Source organism: Notolepis coatsorum, assembly GCF_963971535.1.
Source record: "Notolepis coatsorum genome assembly, contig: SCAFFOLD_168, whole genome shotgun sequence".
In the NCBI taxonomy this organism is placed as follows: Eukaryota; Metazoa; Chordata; class Actinopteri; order Aulopiformes; family Paralepididae; genus Notolepis; species Notolepis coatsorum.
This window is the reverse complement of record NW_028173220.1, coordinates 194,290-214,216: the sequence shown is the minus strand read 5'-3', so window position 1 is coordinate 214,216 and position 19,927 is coordinate 194,290. Positions and strand designations below refer to the sequence as shown.

The following is a 19,927-nucleotide window of genomic DNA, read 5'->3' as shown; positions in this document are numbered from 1 at the left end:
TGTCATCATCATGTTATAAACAGCTGTAGTGTCATCATGTTATAAACAGCTGTAGTGTCATCATCATGTTATAAACAGCTGTAGTGTCATCATGTTATAAACAGCTGTAGTGTCATCATGTTATAAACAGCTGTAGTGTCATCATGTTATAAACAGCTGTAGTGTCATCATGTTATAAACAGCTGTAGTGTCATCATCATGTTATAAACAGCTATAGTGTCATCATCATGTTATAAACAGCTGTAGTGTCATCATCATGTTATAAACAGCTGTAGTGTCATCATCATGTTATAAACAGCTGTAGTGTCATCATGTTATAAACAGCTGTAGTGTCATCATCATGTTATAAACAGCTGTAGTGTCATCATGTTATAAACAGCTGTAGTGTCATCATGTTATAAACAGCTGTAGTGTCATCATGTTATAAATAGCTGTAGTGTCATCATCATGTTATAAACAGCTGTAGTGTCATCATCATGTTATAAACAGCTGTAGTGTCATCATCATGTTATAAACAGCTGTAGTGTCATCATGTTATAAACAGCTGTAGTGTCATCATGTTATAAACAGCTGTAGTGTCATCATGTTATAAACAGCTGTAGTGTCATCATCATGTTATAAACAGCTGTAGTGTCATCATGTTATAAACAGCTGTAGTGTCATCATCATGTTATAAACAGCTGTAGTGTCATCATGTTATAAACAGCTGTAGTGTCATCATCATGTTATAAACAGCTGTAGTGTCATCATCATGTTATAAACAGCTGTAGTGTCATCATGTTATAAACAGCTGTAGTGTCATCATGTTATAAACAGCTGTAGTGTCATCATGTTATAAACAGCTGTAGTGTCATCATCATGTTATAAACAGCTGTAGTGTCATCATGTTATAAACAGCTGTAGTGTCATCATCATGTTATAAACAGCTGTAGTGTCATCATGTTATAAACAGCTGTAGTGTCATCATCATGTTATAAACAGCTGTAGTGTCATCATGTTATAAACAGCTGTAGTGTCATCATGTTATAAACAGCTGTAGTGTCATCATGTTATAAACAGCTGTAGTGTCATCATGTTATAAACAGCTGTAGTGTCATCATGTTATAAACAGCTGTAGTGTCATCATGTTATAAACAGCTGTAGTGTCATCATGTTATAAACAGCTGTAGTGTCATCATGTTATAAACAGCTGTAGTGTCATCATGTTATACACAGCTGTAGTGTCATCATGTTATAAACAGCTGTAGTGTCATCATCATGTTATAAACAGCTGTAGTGTCATCATGTTATAAACAGCTGTAGTGTCATCATGTTATAAACAGCTGTAGTGTCATCATGTTATAAACAGCTGTAGTGTCATCATGTTATAAACAGCTGTAGTGTCATCATGTTATAAACAGCTGTAGTGTCATCATCATGTTATAAACAGCTGTAGTGTCATCATGTTATAAACAGCTGTAGTGTCATCATGTTATAAACAGCTGTAGTGTCATCATCATGTTATAAACAGCTGTAGTGTCATCATCATGTTATAAACAGCTGTAGTGTCATCATGTTATAAACAGCTGTAGTGTCATCATCATGTTATAAACAGCTGTAGTGTCATCATCATGTTATAAACAGCTGTAGTGTCATCATCATGTTATAAACAGCTGTAGTGTCATCATCATGTTATAAACAGCTGTAGTGTCATCATGTTATAAACAGCTGTAGTGTCATCATGTTATAAACAGCTGTAGTGTCATCATCATGTTATAAACAGCTGTAGTGTCATCATCATGTTATAAACAGCTGTAGTGTCATCATGTTATAAACAGCTGTAGTGTCATCATCATGTTATAAACAGCTGTAGTGTCATCATGTTATAAACAGCTGTAGTGTCATCATCATGTTATAAACAGCTGTAGTGTCATCATCATGTTATAAACAGCTGTAGTGTCATCATGTTATAAACAGCTGTAGTGTCATCATGTTATAAACAGCTGTAGTGTCATCATGTTATAAACAGCTGTAGTGTCATCATCATGTTATAAACAGCTGTAGTGTCTTCATGTTATAAACAGCTGTAGTGTCATCATGTTATAAACAGCTGTAGTGTCATCATCATGTTATAAACAGCTGTAGTGTCATCATGTTATAAACAGCTGTAGTGTCATCATCATGTTATAAACAGCTGTAGTGTCATCATCATGTTATAAACAGCTGTAGTGTCATCATGTTATAAACAGCTGTAGTGTCATCATGTTATAAACAGCTGTAGTGTCATCATGTTATAAACAGCTGTAGTGTCATCATCATGTTATAAACAGCTGTAGTGTCATCATGTTATAAACAGCTGTAGTGTCATCATCATGTTATAAACAGCTGTAGTGTCATCATCATGTTATAAACAGCTGTAGTGTCATCATGTTATAAACAGCTGTAGTGTCATCATGTTATAAACAGCTGTAGTGTCATCATCATGTTATAAACAGCTGTAGTGTCATCATGTTATAAACAGCTGTAGTGTCATCATCATGTTATAAACAGCTGTAGTGTCATCATCATGTTATAAACAGCTGTAGTGTCATCATGTTATAAACAGCTGTAGTGTCATCATGTTATAAACAGCTGTAGTGTCATCATCATGTTATAAACAGCTGTAGTGTCATCATGTTATAAACAGCTGTAGTGTCATCATCATGTTATAAACAGCTGTAGTGTCATCATCATGTTATAAACAGCTGTAGTGTCATCATGTTATAAACAGCTGTAGTGTCATCATCATGTTATAAACAGCTGTAGTGTCATCATGTTATAAACAGCTGTAGTGTCATCATCATGTTATAAACAGCTGTAGTGTCATCATGTTATAAACAGCTGTAGTGTCATCATCATGTTATAAACAGCTGTAGTGTCATCATGTTATAAACAGCTGTAGTGTCATCTTCTGAGAAGTGCCACAGAACAAGTGACACTTTTTGACAATGACATCCTGAGTCGTTCCAATATAGCCGTATATACCTATTTTTCACATGTAATTATATGCTTCATTATTCAGTTGATGATGGACAATGACCGCCCAGAATGACAGAGTGGGTGAGAAGTGCCACAGAACAAGTGACACTTTTTGACAATGACATCCTGGGTCGTTCCTATATGACCAGTATAAATCTTTAAACTGAACTCTGGAAAGACAGCTCTATGATGGCTCTACTTATAAAAAAATGGAACTGAGCCTTTAAATGTCTTCATAGAAGGGGCCTGTCTGTGAAAAGCTGTGAAAAGGGAGTGAACCAGCGGAATGTGGGCCTCTGGAGAGGAGAGAGACAGAGACAGAGGAGAAAGAGCTGTGTAATGTTAACCCTTTCAGACGGGAAGGGTTGCTGGTTGAAGTCTTGAATCTATAGAGGGAGATCTTAAAAAAGAAACTATATAACAATTAAATGTTTGATGTGTACAGTAAAAGTTTTCAAAATGGCATGCTTATAAATTGAGTATCAGTAGAGAATAATACTAACAGAATAATGTGTAAAAACTGTTTGTCTGGAGGGATCCTTAAGAGATACTGGAGAGGCCCCGTACATGGTACGATATCACGTGGTCACCATAGACAAAGCCGTTGTCTGTTCTGAGGGAGAGAAGGGACTTTCAGTTACTTAAAAAAACCACTAGGTAACGAGAAGTAACGTTAGTACCAAGAAGGAGGAGCTCATACGAATTACGTATTGTACTCTGGTTTGCTAAACAAAAATGACAGCCTGTGACTTCACTGTTTTTTAGACCAATCGGAAATATTGTAAGATGGATATAAAAGGGACGGTTGCCCTTTCAAGAGCGGGATTTTACACGGAGCTGGAGAGAGAAGAAGAATGGTGCCTACTGACTTTTTTTGAGAGATGAGAAGAATGCTGCCAGACACGGGGCACAAGCCGTGCAGAGATGAGATGTTTTGTTCTGTGCTTATTTTAAACTGAATTGGGTGCTTTCCACTTCAGTATCTTTTTGTAACTAGCTTTTTCTAATTAAAATTACCTCTTTATAAATATCCTTTGTATCTTTTCTTCACTCTCAGACGGCCGGGTAAGCATTGAAATGTGTTCTGCATTTGTAACTTCACCCTGTTGCATTTTTGATTAATGATAATATGTGTAAGTGGCTTTATCCCTAGCTATAATGGGGATATAACTATAACTATAGGCTTTATCAAGTAGAGTAATAGGAGACATATGATTATGCATTAAGGACTAAAGGTGGATTCTGATAAACCTGGTTTTATCAAGTAATGCCATATAGTGATAATATGTGTAAGTGGCTTTATCCCTAGCTATAATGGGGATATAACTATAACTATAGGCTTTATCCCTACGGAGTAAAAGGAGACTTATGATTATGCATTAAGGACTAAAGGTGGATTCTGTATAATGGGATTATCAAGTAAAGCCATATAGTGATAAATACGTGTAACGGATTAGGGAAATGGACCTCCTCTGAATATAGAGAGTCCTTCCCAGTGTAAAATAGAATAAAAATATACCCTGCAACTCCATTTAATCAACTGTATTAATGGAGGGGACGGGGGGTTCCTGTGTGTGAGCCGAGGTCTGCTGAGTTTAAGCCCTGAACGTTATAGACAAATTGAGTCCTAGATGTCCCACGCTTCGCGGGACGCTGCTTGAAGCTGGGATTCGGACTAAAGAGTTATGGGATAATCAATCTGACCTCGGTTTATGACCGGTGCTCAACATGGCGTCCCTGGCGATGTGCATTTATACTAACCAAAATAGGTGCTAAACGGCCGAAGAAGACAGGACTACTGTCAAAAGCCTCTGGAGTAAAATTAAATCACAGATTTGGCTAAAATTAAAGTAGAAAGCTCTACTGGCGACTCGAGTGGAAGGCTCTACTCGGGGATATCACAAATGAATAGAAAGCTCTATCTTGGTGATTAAAGCAACGTTTACTCACAACTAAAGGGTAACATAATGTTTATAGAGCTCTGGGGGGAGTTACAAGTGCAGCATAATTTCGTGCTTTGCCCACAGGAAGCGAACTGGCCCTACCCAAGGCGAGGGCTCCCTAGCCCAAAGACACTGTTTGTAAGGAGGGGAGACTGGATGTGAAGCGAAGCCAAAACGGCCGTTCACAGAAAGGCGAGGGCTCCATAGCCCAAAGACACTGTTTGTAAGGAGGGGAGACTGGATGTGAAGCGAAGCCAAAACGGCCGTTCACAGAAAGGCGAGGGCTCCCTAGCCCAAAGACACTGTTTGTAAGGAGGGGAGACTGGATGTGAAGCGAAGCCAAAACGGCCGTTCACAGAAAGGCGAGGGCTCCCTAGCCCAAAGACACTGTTTGTAAGGAGGGGAGACTGGATGTGAAGCGAAGCCAAAACGGCCGTTCACAGAAAGGCGAGGGCTCCCTAGCCCAAAGACACTGTTTGTAAGGAGGGGAGACTGGATGTGAAGCGAAGCCAAAACGGCCGTTCACAGAAAGGCGAGGGCTCCCTAGCCCAAAGACACTGTTCGTAAGGAGGGGAGACTGGATGTGAAGCGAAGTCAAAACGGCCGTTCACAGAAAGGCGAGGGCTCCCTAGCCCAAAGACACTGTTTGTAAGGAGGGGAGACTGGATGTGAAGCGAAGCCAAAACGGCCGTTCACAGAAAGGCGAGGGCTCCCTAGCCCAAAGACACTGTTTGTAAGGAGGGGAGACTGGATGTGAAGCGAAGCCAAAACGGCCGTTCACAGAAAGGCGAGGGCTCCCTAGCCCAAAGACACTGTTTGTAAGGAGGGGAGACTGGATGTGAAGCGAAGCCAAAACGGCCGTTCACAGAAAGGCGAGGGCTCCCTAGCCCAAAGACACTGTTTGTAAGGAGGGGAGACTGGATGTGAAGCGAAGTCAAAACGACCGTTCACAGAAAGGCGATGGCTCCCCTAGCCCAAAGATACTGTTTGTGAGGAGGGGAGACTACGTGACACGCAGCCAAGACGACCGTTCACTGAATGTTCCCTGGATGGCTACCTAGCCCGAGGCTACGTGACGCTAGCTGAAACGGCGTGTTCACTGGAACATGGGCTGACAAGCCAGGAGTGAACTGAATGCTAACTGGATGACAACCTCCAGCTCCAGGAGACGCTGAGGCAGCGGGAGCGGGAGCTCACGGCCCTGAAGGGGGCGCTGAAGGACGAGGTGGCCACGCACGACCGGGAGATCCGAGACCCTCAGGGAGCAGTACAGCACCGACATGGAGAGGCTGAGGAGCAGCATGGAGCAGGTGTCCCAGTCTCAGGCAGGTATCGAGGCAGAGCGGCAGCGTGTGAACACCTCGGTGCGCTCCCTGCAGCAGCAGCTAGAGGACTGCAGGGACGAGAGTGCCCACTGGATGGAGCAGTTCCACACCACCAGAGACGAACTGCGAAGCACCAAACAGGAGCTGCTGCAGTCTCGTCTGGAGAAGGAGGAGTTTGAGGAGGAGCTGAAGGAGCTGCAGGAGCGAGATCACTCCCTGCAGTGCATAAGCCCAGGACCACGTGGTCTACAAGGTCTCACAGACAATCACCAAACATATCAGTCACTAACCACCCAGTCTGGACCGATAACTCTGATACACCATGGTCAATCCTCACCTTCACTGGACCGTCATTGACGAACTATGGTAGATGGGAAACAAGCATGGTAACGGCAGGAGGCTCTTACTACCGAAACCTGAGGAAACAGGTAATGGAAAAAAGGACCAAAAAGCCCCTGAAACCAGGCAAGGCAGTAATCACAGAGTGTGATTATGAGGTGTTTCACGCGGAGAAAATTGTCCATGTGACACTAAGTCAAGACCAATACAAGGAGATAGAGTCCTCACACATAAACTGGGACAGACTGGTGTCCCGTATAAAGGAACTACTGCAGAAAAGGGAAATCTATGCTGGCCACGGTACTAAGGACATGCCCTACCGACTAGCCATAAACCTGATGTGGGGCAGGTCTCGAGGATATGGCCAAAGAGGCATATGGTTGGGGAAAGCTGTAATCAGCACGATCTCAAGCCTAAGGAGTGCAGGGCACACGGAGATCCGTCTCATGATGGAACCTAGGGACCATGAGTCAATAACCCTGGCCGTGGATAGAGCCGGGGAGGGTGAGGAAGACGAGGACGATGAGCCTGCATTGGTACCTCTCACTCCCCCTCCGAACCCTAAGGGATCGGGACCCGTACCCAGGAAAGAAAGGTCCAACTCCCAGAACTCCTCCCGAGCAGCGGAGAGAGGGAGATCATCCACACCCAGGAGACCGACAGTACCGTTCGAACCTGAAAAGGCGGAACCTGCGCGATCTCAGGCCAGGAGTATCCATAGACTTCTAGGCCGTCCCCCGGACTCAGGGGACGACCCAGCAAGTAGCGAACAGGAGTATACTGACCTAAATCAGGACTCAGGAATGGAGGGAGACCGGGATAGGTCAAGCTCCAGAGCATCCTCCAAGTCTTCATCTCGATCAAGATCTAGGGAGAGAGTTCGGTACCCGAGGGGCGAACCTCCTAGACCTCGAAACAAGAGAGCGAAACCGGTCAAACTGAGACCTATAGGCAAGGGGCCTACTCTGAAAGGCACCACCTTTCAGTCACCCTCGGGCTTGACCTGGAGCTCAGGATTGGAGGACGTCTCCGAAGAGAGTGAAGGAGACTTGGAAGGAAAGAAAACAGGGGATATTATGCCAGCATATCCCGTGAGATGGGGAACGGCTCAGGCCTTAGCCCGGTCACCCGTGGCAGAAAAAGTGTTGTCTCACCCTGGGGTAACAGAACCATACAAGCATGCACACTTACATGCAGGCTATGACATACTACGTGAACAGGTGTACAAGCTAGACAGGGCCATGGCTGAAATAGCCAAGAGAGAAAGAAACTGGTTGAACGAGGCCCCGTCCATAAGCCCAATCCGAGCCCTGAGACACAGCACAGAGGAACACCGACCGGAAGTGAGCCCTCACTCCATACTAGCCCAATCTCCCGGAGACATTTACCGACCGAGAGGAAAGAGTTCACATACAGGCAGGAGTCTGCGTGACAGCACCCAATATGGAGAAAGCAACAAAGCACAAGAATTGTTAAGCAAAACCCAAGTGCTCAAAAAACTGGCCCCAGAAATGCTTCGAGGGGAGACCCAGGCTGCTTATATCCATAAGTGTGCTCAGATTTTCCATGGGTCACCTCTCTATGATGACCCGGAGGCCGCTCGCATTTTGAGACACCTCAAAGGACTGGAGGTCCCCGAAGGGGCTTCAATGGCCCAAATGATGGAAATGGAAGTAAGAATCCCCGGTCAAGATCCAGGGGAAAATATGGTGGAGAAACTAATCCCACAGGTGCGAGACGGGAGCTTGTCTCTCACTGTTGCAGCAGAATCAGTCATACGTGGAACGCCTAGGCAAAGATCAGGCTTACTGCTTGAAAAGCTATTCATCGGTGTACCAGGTGGTAACCGTCTTGCAGCCAAATGCGCAGCATGGTCCCGAGACCAGTTACGGACGGAATGCATGCTGTATGACCAAGTCAAAATGCTTTCTCAACACAAATACTGTAAAGATGTCCGTCTTTTCTCTAAACCAGAGTAGAGAGGACGAAAGAATTTGTAATCTATTTCATGCAAAGGGGATTTCCTGACAGCTACCATCTGGTAGGTTAGCACCTGTACCAACCATATCAGCTGCGTGAGATGTACACTCACCAGCGCCTATGGATAAAAATTGAGACTCTGCAAACTCTCATCAAGCTTAGCACCTTGACGCGGGGGGACAGAGCGAGCATCAGGGTCTCTATATCCGACGGGCCTATCAGATTTGTGGGGACTCGGAAGCTTCAGCATACAGGACGCTGTGATGCTTGGGCGGCCGAGTCACTGGTTTATAGGTCTGTCAAAACGGATTGGAGGTTCTGGGGCTTAGAACATTCGTGAGTTGGGCTTTATGCTAATTGAATAGGTATCAAAAGCCGAAAGAATATGAACTGAAATAACTGCGGTCAGGGGCCTCTGGAGTAAAATTTATTACAGATTTGAGTTAAAACCTTACTCAAGTGTGATCTTATCAGCAAGCAATCCTCTCCAACCAAGACTCCTCCTAAGTGCTCGAGATCTGGAACAATGAGTGACGTAGAGGTCTGCAAAGCGCAGCAGACAGCCTAAGAGGTAAAAAATCTATCAGGAACAAGAGAGGGTTCATAAGAAACCACTTGAAGTGGCGTTTACTCGCGACTAATAGGGCTAGGGAGCCCTAAAGTCACTTGAACTTGAAGTAACTAAATGCTTACTTAAAGTCAGAACTTAAGTAGAAAAAACTCTACTTTGTGAATAGCAGGCTGAAATAGCCATTGCGAATAGCAGGCTGAAATAGCCATTGCGAATAGCAGGCTGAAATAGCCATTGCGAATAGCAGGCTGAAATAGCCATTGCAAATAGCAGGCTGAAATAGCCATTGCGAATAGCAGGCTGAAATAGCCATTGCGAGCAGGCTGAAATAGCCATTGCGAATAGGAGCGAATAGCAGGCTAACTAGCCATTGCTAACAGGACGAGGCTACTCACATGATCGGACAGGTATATGATAACCTTGGACATGCCGGAAGCAGGAGGATGTTGGTATACCTGAGAACTAACAACATTCTCATACATAAAGCCAAACAAAGAGCGATAACAGTCCGAAAGGCCTGTGAACAATGTGCGCTGGTAAAGGTGCGCTGGTAAAGGGACAAAACCTGAACCAGTGCCGCATTCTTAGACAGGGGGGGGGGTCCCCCGGAGTCAGTGGACGACGCAGCGAATGGCAAGAAGGAATATACTGACTCAGGTCAGAAATCGGAAATGGAGGAAGACCGGGATAGGTCAAGCTCCAGAGCATCCTCAGGGTCCTCATCTAGACCTCCCAGACCTCCCAGACCTCCCAGACCTCCCAGACCTCCCAGACCTCCCAGACCTCCCAGACCTCCTAGACCTCCCAGACCGGACAGAGAGACATCGGCCTGGACCCAGGTTACAGGGCGACGAGAGCCCTGAATGGACCTGAAAGAGAGAAAAGAAATGAGTCCTCTGTGGACTGTATCTGTGATGTCCTGCGAGGCCTACGGACAGGGTCACAAGACCAGGCCAACCACACTTCAATAGAGGACTGCTGCTACAATTCTCGGGGATCCGTGGGGGTCGCCCGAGAAGTGACAAATCAACCTACCTCAAACTATGGGAGAGGTCCAAGAGGTCAGAGGGGGCGACCCCAAGATGACCAAGGTGACCAAGATGACCAAGGTGCCCAAGATGACCAAGATGACCAAGATGACCAAGGTGACCAAGATGACCAAGGTGACCAAGATGACCAAGACGACAACAGCCTGGGTGCATCGGCCGGGAACAACAGATGCAAGTCTTCCCGCCGGATACCAAGCAACAACGTGACCCCTATCCTGTCGAGCCGTCCAGCCAGGGAACAACAGATGCAAGTCTTCCCGCCGGCTACCAGGGTAACAAGGTACCGAGATGGCAGAGGGGGTGTGGAGAGTCACAGCCACGTGACCCCACAATCGCCATCTCGTCCCCCAGTACAGACGCTATTAAGACAATGGAAAATGACCGCCCAGAATGACAGAGTGGGTGAGAAGTGCCACAGAACAAGTGACACTTTTTGACAATGACATCCTGAGTCGTTCCAATATAGCCGTATATACCTATTTTTCACATGTAATTATATGCTTCATTATTCAGTTGATGATGGACAATGACCGCCCAGAATGACAGAGTGGGTGAGAAGTGCCACAGAACAAGTGACACTTTTTGACAATGACATCCTGGGTCGTTCCTATATGACCAGTATAAATCTTTAAACTGAACTCTGGAAAGACAGCTCTATGATGGCTCTACTTATAAAAAAATGGAACTGAGCCTTTAAATGTCTTCATAGAAGGGGCCTGTCTGTGAAAAGCTGTGAAAAGGGAGTGAACCAGCGGAATGTGGGCCTCTGGAGAGGAGAGAGACAGAGACAGAGGAGAAAGAGCTGTGTAATGTTAACCCTTTCAGACGGGAAGGGTTGCTGGTTGAAGTCTTGAATCTATAGAGGGAGATCTTAAAAAAGAAACTATATAACAATTAAATGTTTGATGTGTACAGTAAAAGTTTTCAAAATGGCATGCTTATAAATTGAGTATCAGTAGAGAATAATACTAACAGAATAATGTGTAAAAACTGTTTGTCTGGAGGGATCCTTAAGAGATACTGGAGAGGCCCCGTACATGGTACGATATCACGTGGTCACCATAGACAAAGCCGTTGTCTGTTCTGAGGGAGAGAAGGGACTTTCAGTTACTTAAAAAAACCACTAGGTAACGAGAAGTAACGTTAGTACCAAGAAGGAGGAGCTCATACGAATTACGTATTGTACTCTGGTTTGCTAAACAAAAATGACTTCACTGTTTTTTAGACCAATCGGAAATATTGTAAGATGGATATAAAAGGGACGGTTGCCCTTTCAAGAGCGGGATTTTACACGGAGCTGGAGAGAGAAGAAGAATGGTGCCTACTGACTTTTTTTGAGAGATGAGAAGAATGCTGCCAGACACGGGGCACAAGCCGTGCAGAGATGAGATGTTTTGTTCTGTGCTTATTTTAAACTGAATTGGGTGCTTTCCACTTCAGTATCTTTTTGTAACTAGCTTTTTCTAATTAAAATTACCTCTTTATAAATATCCTTTGTATCTTTTCTTCACTCTCAGACGGCCGGGTAAGCATTGAAATGTGTTCTGCATTTGTAACTTCACCCTGTTGCATTTTTGATTAATGATAATATGTGTAAGTGGCTTTATCCCTAGCTATAATGGGGATATAACTATAACTATAGGCTTTATCAAGTAGAGTAATAGGAGACATATGATTATGCATTAAGGACTAAAGGTGGATTCTGATAAACCTGGTTTTATCAAGTAATGCCATATAGTGATAATATGTGTAAGTGGCTTTATCCCTAGCTATAATGGGGATATAACTATAACTATAGGCTTTATCCCTACGGAGTAAAAGGAGACTTATGATTATGCATTAAGGACTAAAGGTGGATTCTGTATAATGGGATTATCAAGTAAAGCCATATAGTGATAAATACGTGTAACGGATTAGGGAAATGGACCTCCTCTGAATATAGAGAGTCCTTCCCAGTGTAAAATAGAATAAAAATATACCCTGCAACTCCATTTAATCAACTGTATTAATGGAGGGGACGGGGGGTTCCTGTGTGTGAGCCGAGGTCTGCTGAGTTTAAGCCCTGAACGTTATAGACAAATTGAGTCCTAGATGTCCCACGCTTCGCGGGACGCTGCTTGAAGCTGGGATTCGGACTAAAGAGTTATGGGATAATCAATCTGACCTCGGTTTACGACCGGTGCTCAACATCTTCATGTTATAAACAGCTGTAGTGTCATCATGTTATAAACAGCTGTAGTGTCATCATGTTATAAACAGCTGTAGTGTCATCATCATGTTATAAACAGCTGTAGTGTCATCATCATGTTATAAACAGCTGTAGTGTCATCATGTTATAAACAGCTGTAGTGTCATCATGTTATAAACAGCTGTAGTGTCATCATGTTATAAACAGCTGTAGTGTCATCATCATGTTATAAACAGCTGTAGTGTCATCATGTTATAAACAGCTGTAGTGTCATCATGTTATAAACAGCTGTAGTGTCATCATGTTATAAACAGCTGTAGTGTCATCATCATGTTATAAACAGCTGTAGTGTCATCATGTTATAAACAGCTGTAGTGTCATCATGTTATAAACAGCTGTAGTGTCTTCATCATGTTATAAACAGCTGTAGTGTCATCATGTTATAAACAGCTGTAGTGTCATCATCATGTTATAAACAGCTGTAGTGTCATCATGTTATAAACAGCTGTAGTGTCATCATGCTATAAACAGCTGTAGTGTCATCATGTTATAAACAGCTGTAGTGTCATCATGTTATAAACAGCTGTAGTGTCATCATGTTATAAACAGCTGTAGTGTCATCATCATGTTATAAACAGCTGTAGTGTCATCATGTTATAAACAGCTGTAGTGTCATCATCATGTTATAAACAGCTGTAGTGTCATCATGTTATAAACAGCTGTAGTGTCATCATCATGTTATAAACAGCTGTAGTGTCATCATGTTATAAACAGCTGTAGTGTCATCATGTTATAAACAGCTGTAGTGTCATCATCATGTTATAAACAGCTGTAGTGTCATCATGTTATAAACAGCTGTAGTGTCATCATGTTATAAACAGCTGTAGTGTCATCATCATGTTATAAACAGCTGTAGTGTCATCATGTTATAAACAGCTGTAGTGTCATCATGTTATAAACAGCTGTAGTGTCATCATCATGTTATAAACAGCTGTAGTGTCATCATCATGTTATAAACAGCTGTAGTGTCATCATGTTATAAACAGCTGTAGTGTCATCATCATGTTATAAACAGCTGTAGTACTCATGCATTGTAACTTTACCAGTAATGTGCCTGATTTATGATGTAAAAAACCTTAGGAGTGTGGCTTTCCCCAGACGGAGTAAAAGGAGAAATATGTTTATGCATATGGACTAAAGGTGGGTTCTGTATAACTGTGATTATCAAGTAATGCCATACAGTGGTAATACGTGTAACCGAATAAGTTGAAGCAAAATAGAATAAATATACTCCGCAACTCCAATCAATCAACCGTATGACTGGAGGGGACGGAGGAGAGCCTGTGTGTGGGCCTGGGTCGGCTGGGTTTAAACCCTGCAGTTTATAGACGCATTGAGTCCTAGACATCACAGACGTCGCAGGACGCTGCTTGAAGTTGAGATGCGGACCAATGAGTTATGGGATTATCAATCTGACCTAGGCTTATGACACGCACTTATCATGGCGTCCCTACGATGGGCATTTATACTAACTAAAATAGGTGCTAAACGGCAGAAGAAAACAGGACAACTGTCAAAAGCCTCTGGAGTAAAATTTAATTACAGATTTGGCAAAACCTAAAGTAGAAGGTTCTACTCAAAGAAAGAATCACACTTAAAGTATATTTTTGTGATTGCAGTGAAAGATCACTCATGACTAAAAAATTACGTAATGTTTTCTTACAGTCAAAAACGTAGAAGGTTCTACTCAAAGAAAGAATCACACTTAAAGTATATTTTTGTGATTGCAGTGAAAGATCACTCATGACTAAAAAGTTACGTAATGTTTTCTTACAGTCAAAAACGTAGAAGGTTCTACTCAAAGAAAGAATCACACTTAAAGTATATTTTTGTGATTGCAGTGAAAGATCACTTATGACTAAAAAGTTACGTAATGTTTTCTTACAGTCAAAAATGTAGAAGGTTCTACTCAAAGAAAGAATCACACTTAAAGTATATTTTTGTGATTGCAGTGAAAGATCACTCATGACTAAAAAGTTACGTAATGTTTTCTTACAGTCAAAACCGTAGAAGGTTCTACTCAAAGAAAGAATCACACTTAAAGTATATTTTGTGATTGCAGTGAAAGATCACTCATGACTAAAAAGTTACGTAATGTTTTCTTACAGTCAAAAACGTAGAAGGTTCTACTCAAAGAAAGAATCACACTTAAAGTATATTTTTGTGATTGCAGTGAAAATTCAATCTGGGGGGAGTTACAATGCAAAAAACAATTTCGTGCTTTGCCCACTGGAAGTGAACTGGCCCTAGCCAGACGAGAGCTAACTAGCTCACCATTGGCTACCTAGCCCAAAGCTATGTGAAGCGCAGCCAAAACGGCCGTTCACAGAAAGGCGAACTGGATGGCTACCTAGCCCAAAGCTATGTGAAGCGCAGCCAAAACGGCCGTTCACAGAAAGGCGAACTGGATGGCTACCTAGCCCAAAGCTATGTGAAGCGCAGCCAAAACGGCCGTTCACAGAAAGGCGAACTGGATGGCTACCTAGCCCAAAGCTATGTGAAGCGCAGCCAAAACGGCCGTTCACAGAAAGGCGAACTGGATGGCTACCTAGCCCAAAGCTATGTGAAGCGCAGCCAAAACGGCCGTTCACAGAAAGGCGAACTGGATGGCTACCTAGCCCAAAGCTATGTGAAGCGCAGCCAAAACGGCCGTTCACAGAAAGGCGAACTGGATGGCTACCTAGCCCAAAGCTATGTGAAGCGCAGCCAAAACGGCCGTTCACAGAAAGGCGAACTGGATGGCTACCTAGCCCAAAGCTATGTGAAGCGCAGCCAAAACGGCCGTTCACAGAAAGGCGAACTGGATGGCTACCTAGCCCAAAGCTATGTGAAGCGCAGCCAAAACGGCCGTTCACAGAAAGGCGAACTGGATGGCTACCTAGCCCAAAGCTATGTGAAGCGCAGCCAAAACGGCCGTTCACAGAAAGGCGAACTGGATGGCTACCTAGCCCAAAGCTATGTGAAGCACAGCCAAAACGGCCGTTCACAGAAAGGCGAACTGGATGGCTACCTAGCCCAAAGCTATGTGAAGCGCAGCCAAAACGGCCGTTCACAGAAAGGCGAACTGGATGGCTACCTAGCCCAAAGCTACGTGACACGCAGCCAAAACGGCCGTTCACAGGAATGCTAACTGGATGGCTACCTAGCCCAAAGCTACGTGACACGCAGCCAAAACGGCCGTTCACAGGAATGCTAACTGGATGGCTACCTAGCCCAAAGCTACGTGACACGCAGCCAAAACGGCCGTTCACAGGAATACAAGCTAACTAGCTCACCATCGGCTAACAAGCCAGTGCTAACACCCATGAGCTGGCCCTAGCCAGACGGAAGCTAACTAGCTCACCATCGGCTAACGAGCCAGTAACAACACAATGTCTCACAATCATTCCCACATCATAGAGGAGGAATTACCCTCGGATGAGGGATTGGGAGTTTTTATACCCGACCTGGGTCTGGACTACCTAGGAGAACGGGAGGAACACCCAGAGTCCCCTGAAACGTTTGCGGGAAGTGAGGAATTCACAGAACCAAGCAAATCACAATACCCAGAGCTGCCGGCTGTACAGCAAGCAGTAATTGGCACAGGAGGGAGACCCTACGGCTGTGACCAGTGTGGAAGGAGCTTCAAGACGAAGGCTCAACTTAAACAACACCACCTGGTACACACAGAACATAAACCTTACGGTTGCGCCCAGTGTGAGAAGGCCTTCAAGACGAAGGGAGAGCTTAAAAGTCACCACTTGGTACACACAGGAGAGAAACCTTACTGCTGTGACAAGTGTGGGAAGACGTTCAAGACGAAGAGAGAGCTTAAAGGTCACCACTTGGTGCACACACAAGAGAAACCTTACTGCTGTGACCAGTGTGGAAAGAGCTTCAAGACGAAGGGAGAGCTTAGAAATCACTGTACGGTACACACATGAGAGAGACCTTACAGCTGTGGCCAGTGTGGAAGGAGCTTCAAGACGAAGGCTCACCTTAAACATCACCACCTAATACACACAGAAGAGAAACCTTACTGCTGTGACCAGTGTGGGAAGACCTTCAAGACGAAGGCAGAACTTAAACAACACCACCCGGTACACACAGAAGAGAAACCTTACTGCTGTGACCAGTGTGGAAGGAGTTCCAAGACGAAGGAAGATCTTAAACGTCACCACCTGGTACACACAGGAGGGAGACCCTACGGCTGTGACCAGTGTGACATGAGCTTCAAGAGAAAGACAGCGCTTAAAGTTCACCACCTGGTACACACAGAACATAAACCTTACGGTTGCGCCCAGTGTGGGAAGACCTTCAAGACGAAGGCAGAACTTAAACAACACCACCTGGTACACACAGAACATAGACCTTACTGCTGTGACCAGTGTGGGAAGACCTTCAAGACGAAGGCTCACCTTAAACATCACCACCTAATACACACAGAAGAGAAACCTTACTGCTGTGACCAGTGTGGGAAGACCTTCAAGACGAAGGCAGAACTTAAACAACACCACCCGGTACACACAGAAGAGAAACCTTACTGCTGTGACCAGTGTGGGAAGAGCTTCAAGACGAAGCGTAACCTTACACTACACCACACGGTACACACACGAGAGAAACCATACTACTGTGACCAGTGTTACATGAGCTTCCGGAACCAGCAAGGGCTTAAGAGACACAGACGGCGGAGGCAGCCATGCAAGGTGCCAACCTGCTTAACGGGGGCAGTAAGGGGTTATGTGTCTCGCTCAAGAACACTGCGACACACTATCATGGACGAGTTTGGAAATGGAAAAAACCAAGAGGACGATGTAGTCATTCTTCCTCTTTATGAGGCGCCAGGCCCCACCTCAAAACGAGTATCTCCCTCCACTGACATAGAGGCGTTCAACTCTCTAGACGAGTACCTAAAGGCCAAAAACATCAATTATGAGCACTGTTCCATTTTCTATGGCCCAGAAGAGGAGGATGGCGACATTCAGATCAAGGATCAGAACCCGAGGCCACAGATGACACCTTTAGGTGAAACTGAGTCTGAGCCTGAACAGGATGGGGAGCTAAATACCTCTGAAACTGAACACAGTTCTGATAACTCAACATATTGAGTAATAGCTCAAGAGAAGCTAGCACAAGGAGACGCTAGCTCACCAAAGGGGCTTCAATGGCCCAAATGATGGAAAGAGAAATAAGAACCCCCGGTCAAGATCCAGGGGAAAACATGGGGGAGAAACTAACCCCAGAGCAGCAAGCGGAGATGAGGCCAAGGGAGCCTTAAAGTCAAAGGCAGAGGGAGCTTTAAACAGTCACTTAAACTTAAAGTAACATAATGCTTACTTAGAGTCGAAACTTAAGTAGAAAACTCTACGAGTCTATAGCAGGATAACAAGCCAGAAGCTAGCAGGAGCATAAGTCCTGCTACTGTGACGGAAGTGGAACCAGCGTAATCATACAGGCTGGTGTTATCAGCAGGAGCTGAGTCTACAAGAGGCTACATAGCCTGAATCTACAAGAGGCTACCTAGCCTGAGTCTACAGCAGGCTAACTAGCCAGAGCTAACACCAGACATAACAGTAACTAACTACCCAGTCTGGACCGAGACAGGCACAATACAGAGTTGACCCCCTGTGCAAGAAGGAAATGGACGGAAACAACAGTCCGAAAGGCCTGTGAACAATGTGCGCTGGTAAGGGGGACAAAACCTGAACCAGTGCCATCGAGACGAATAGCAGTATCTGAGAGCAGGACTGAAACCACTGGAGGAAGCGGGTGTAATGGCCCAATACTCTGTACCCTATCAGCCCAATACGAACGGGGTGGCAGAGAGAGCTGTATGCTCTATGAAGGATCAGAACCTGCCCTATTTCGGGCCAGGAGCATTCTTAGACGGGGGGGAGGTCCCCCGGAGTCAGTGGACGACGCAGCGAATGGCAAGAAGGAATATACTGACTCAGGTCAGAACTCGGAAATGGAGGAAGACCGGGATAGGTCAAGCTCCAGAGCATCCTCAAGGTCCTCATCTAGACCTCCCAGACCTCCCAGACCTCCCAGACCTCCCAGACCTCCTAGACCTCCTCGACCGGACAGAGAGACATCGGCCTGGACCCAGGTTACAGGGCGACGAGAGCCCTGAATGGACCTGAAAGAGAGAAAAGAAATGAGTCCTCTGTGGACTGTATCTGTGATGTCCTGCGAGGCCTACGGACAGGGTCACACGACCAGGCCAACCACACTTCAATAGAGGACTGCTGCTACAATTCTCGGGGACCCGTGGGGTCGCCCGAGAAGTGACAATTCAACCTACCTCAAACTATGGGAGAGATCCAAGAGGTCAGAGGGGGTGACCCCAAGATGACCAAGATGACCCCAAGGGGTACCAAGATGGCAGTGTGTGGAGAGTCACGGCCACGTGACCCCGCAATCGCCATCTCGTCCCTCCAGTACATACGCTATTAACAGGAGGAAAGCTGAATCCAGATTTTGGATGGACAGAGGCTACACATGCTAACAACATGACAAATGGGTCCTGTTCACAGGATCGAGCACCGCATGTGGACGAATGGAGCAAACGGAGGGACATAACTCAATTTGCGATAGTACTGGGTACCATTATCGGGCGTGCAGCTGAAGACATAGGAGAGGCCGTGAAGGACGGAGTGGGAGATGTTTGGAATTTTGCAACTTCCATGATACAGACAGCCAGGGCGATCATTCTGGGGATTGTGCGGTGGGCCCTCCCCTGCATTTTGATAATAGGGGTCATTATTACAATAAATCTACTACGTCATATGGGCCTCTTCTCCCGGTCAGGAAGGGCCGTAAATTATGTAAAAAAGAGACTGTGGCCTTCAACTATGACGGCGCCTCTTCTGAAATGATGATAAAAAGGATCAGTGCTTTCTCTCTCGCACACTAGTCAGAGACACTGAGACGCATAGACACAACAGCAACTAACGGAGGATGGCTGTTAAGGAATATACCATCTTAAAAGACGAACTTCTGCTACATGGTGATAGCGTACTGGGTATTTTGGATCGTGACCCCCACGTTCCTAGGAGAGCGACCCTCGTGTCATCATCACCAAGCCTGGTTTCACCAAAAATGCCTGACCAGGGCCAGCCAGCAACTACGATTACATCACCGGAGGATACACTGTCTCTGGCCCTAGGAGCAACCTGGTTGAAGAGGATATCGCTCCAAAGAGGAAAATGGGACGTTATAGACGACAGCCAACGATCTCAGTTATATGCAGAAAACGGAAGAATGATGACGAATGAAGAGCTTAAGTTGCCCGCCAGTTGGGCTGACATAGTGGGCATAAAACCAGGGAGAAGACCTTATTCTGACCCCTTCACCAGGATGCCGTTCGAGGATTTCTTCTACTTGGACTGAGTGTCAGAATTGAGATCCAGTAGGGCCCATGTTCTGGTGGGAGGCAACTGGACCGGTATTCTCCCGGCCTGGGTGAAGATTTACCTGGTTACCAGAGCGGGTGA

General features: G+C 45.1%; 1 pseudogene across 1 annotated transcript in view; it reads left to right on the top strand.

Annotated features, from left to right (window-relative positions):
• LOC311247848 (cingulin-like) overlaps window positions 1–19,927 on the top strand; it is a 144,940-nt pseudogene that overhangs the window by 75,968 nt on the left and 49,045 nt on the right. Inside the window, exon 2 of the transcript in view lies at window positions 6,100–6,518. The product of the transcript in view is annotated as a cingulin-like (transcript). The remainder of the gene's footprint in view (window positions 1–6,099; window positions 6,519–19,927) is intronic.